Raw genomic sequence first — 3,551 nt, forward strand, 5'->3', positions numbered from 1 at the left:
TGACGCTTCAAGTGTAACTTCCTTTTAATGCACTAAACACGTGTCATTCTCTTATTGGTCGTACTATTTTGCAGCACTTTTTTAGGCTTTCTTTTCGGCTTCACTTTTCGTGAAGTATCAGTTATCATCATTATGGTTCTTCCATCATCGTACTTTTTCTCTTTGCCAGTTATCCATTAGTATAAATATAACTTCTCTTCTTGTCTTGTTTCACATAAAGCGTATCAAACCCTCTAATCTTTCGAAATCTCCTTATTATTTTCTGCTCCACTTCAACCCTCTCTGCCATGGCATCATCAAATCCTAACCCTAAGAGAACCCCCATTCTGGATAGCTTCCCCAATGCTCCGATTAGACACAGAAGAGGGGGTAGACCCCGTAGCCTTGGATCTGTTCGTGGTAGTACGTCAACTCCTTCTTCTAGCTCTGTTCCCTCTTCTGGGATTAGGGGTTCACATTCTCAGAGGAGTTCTTCTCGTAATAAAGAATCTTCTGAGCCACTTCGTGAGCCTTTGGTTGAGGAAATAATCCCCTCTGAAATTTCCTTTCATCATGATAGAGAGTCTCTTAGAACTCAAGTTGCTTCTTTAGATCATGCTGATCCCTTTCCTACTCAAATCACAGAAGTTTTAGCTCCCATAGTTCGTAAGGACTGTCATTGGAGTGACGATTTCCCAATTGTCATACCTAACTCAAATCAAAGGATCACATCTTACTTAATAGGATTCTCCTTTGTTTACACATACCCCTGTACTCTAGGGTTTAAACCGGTCATTCTAGATTTTTGTCGTTTTTTCGATGTGTGTTTGGGTCAAATTGGTCTGATTGTGTGGAGAGCTGTCGCCTATTTGAGGCACCTTGCTAACATGGCAGACGTTGAATTCACTTTACTCCACCTAATTCATCTTTACTCCCCTAGGCTTTTTCGAAACGGTGTGTTTGGTTTAGCAGCCAGGAGTAAGAGGGTCTGAGTGAGTCCCGAGGATGATAAAGACCGTGGCTGGTATGCCCGGTTTGTTGCTGCTCCCACTGCTGGTTTAGTGGGTGAAAAGAACATCTGCTTCCCTAAGAAGTGGAATTTTGCACGTAAGTGTTAAATTCTTCTCATGCCTTTTTATTCCTAGGTTTGCTTATTTTTCTTAATCTTGCTTCTTTTTCTTTTCAGCAACCATGGGTGTTGTGGAATCTGTGCCCAACTTCCGTGGTTGGGTAGAAAAGTTACTGAAGATTGCCTCAATGGAGGGTAGATCATGGAAAACTCTTTCCAACCGTTATGGTTGGAAAGTAAAAACTCATTGTAAGGATTTCTATTTTTACCTTATCTATTTAAGTATTTTTGTTGTTCTAACTTTCAACCTTCTTTCTATCAGGTTTTGCCATTCGAGGAATTACTCCAGAGGCCATCTTGGCGTCCCGTGACTCCTTAAGTGCTCGCACCTCTTCAGATCAAGATATATTCTTGGGATCTTCAGTTCAAGATATATTCTTGGGATCTGTAAAGAGAAAATCTGCTGAAGAAGATGATTCTGAAGAAGAAGACGAGGGTTCTCTGGTGTCAAGACCACGAGTCAGGAGACGTATCGTCTCTGAAAATAAGGCTGATGTCTCCCCTCATCTATCTCTTTCCGAACCTGTTATTACTCCGGTGATCATCCCTGATGATAATGTTTCTCCTCCTCCTGACACTTATGAATCTATAAATCAGCTCTTTATCAGTGGTTTCGATAGTGGGTCTTTAGGACCAGTTCTAAATGAACTTCCTTTGTCTTCTTTTACCTCTTCCGTTCCTGTGATTTCTTCTTTACCTCCATCAACTACTACTTCCGTACCTTCCTCCATTATTTTTACTCCTTCCACTGCTCCTCCTTCAGTAACTCCTCCCCCCATTGTCCACCGTACAGAAGTGGGCTCTTCGAGTAGGGGTTCTACTATGAGGAGCGTGATCATTGAGGTTCCTGCCAACAACAGTCTTTTAAGAAAGTCCGGGCAAGCTGATACTTGGCTCGAGCCTCTGATTGGCCCCATTGAGAAGGCTAAACTTGAAAGCCATAGTAATATGACCCTCATGAATGATATAGTTCATGCGACTTTGAAGGCATTTTATGGTCTTTTATTTTATTAAAGCTTTTGACTTCGGGAGTCCTAACCTTACCTCCCCCTCTTTTTTTTTGTGTAGGCCAATCTTATCGGTACTGAACTAATGACACGAGTCTCTCTTTTGGAAAAACTGGCTCGTGACTTGGAAAAGACTGCTCATGATGCAGAGAAGCTACCCGTGGTTCTCAATTGGAGGCAAACAACTGGAAGGGCCAGTTTGAAAGTGTACAAATCGATATGGAGAACTTGGAAGAGAGGAAAAATACCTTGGAGAAACAAGTTCAAACACTAACCTCCGAGCTGGCAATGATTAAAGCTACTTCAAGCCAAACTGAGAAGGAAAAAAAGCGCCTTGAATCTTCCTTTTCGGAACAGCTATCCAAGGTCAACGAGGAAAATAGGGCTCTAAAGACTTTGCTGGCTCAGAAAGAAATGCATGCGGGGGAGCTAGCACAAAACCTTTCACGGGTACAAGAAGAACTACGAGTTTCTGTAGACAAGGTTCATGCTCTAGAGAATTCTCATACCACCCTTCAATCATCTTATAGTTCTGTCTTAGCTAAAAACGAAGAACTTAAGAATGAAGTTGCTGCTTGGGAGAGAGATTATGAACTTCTTGAAGAGTCAACCAATGTTGAGGTGAGCTGGACCTTTTTAAAGTCTCGTCGTGACACCTTGGTAGAAATGGGCCAAGAAAATTTCAACCTGGAGTCTGAATTAGCCAAGGTGAATGAGGCCATTGAACGAGCACAACAACCACAAGATTTTTCATCTCCCGAGGCTGGAGCTCCTGTGACTGAAACTCCTTTGGCTGAGACTCCCGCAGTTGAAGTCCCCGTGACTGTTGAAATTGCCACGAGTGTCACACCTTCCTCAAGTTCATCCGTGCCTCTTGCTACTAGCCAAGTTGAAACTTCATCTATTGATACTCCAATGGTTGAAAATCAACCTGCTTCTGTTGGCGATGCTGTTCCAGTTGAGCCCGCTGATGATCCTTCTTCAGTCCTTTCCTCTTAGTGACAAATAAATTTACATCTGTTTTGGAATTCCTTTTTTGCAGGTATCTATTTGGAAAAGTGTGTTTAAAGCTCTTGGACTCATTTGAAAGTTTTTGTAATCAAACCCTTGGCTATCGCTTGAGATTGTTGTTTCTTTTTTTTAAAGAAGTACAAGTCCCCAAGTCTTGCTATGGGGCATTTTGTATAAACAATTCGATGACTAAGTTTATACTTTAGTCTTTAGTTTCTAGAATATTAAGAAGTTTTTATTATCGTTAAACTTCCGTTTGTTCTATTCTTGCCTCTTTGTTTTCAAGGACTTAAAGAATAGTCTGCATTTTTGTTCTTTGAAAAATGCTTCTGTTAATCCCATGACTAAATAACATGAGTTTTATAAAAGAGGGCCCTTTTATATTTTGACACTTAATGAAGAAGACGTCTCAACTTCATAATGGT

Source organism: Nicotiana attenuata, chromosome 9 (assembly GCF_001879085.1).
Source record: "Nicotiana attenuata strain UT chromosome 9, NIATTr2, whole genome shotgun sequence".
NCBI lineage: Eukaryota > Viridiplantae > Streptophyta > Magnoliopsida > Solanales > Solanaceae > Nicotiana > Nicotiana attenuata.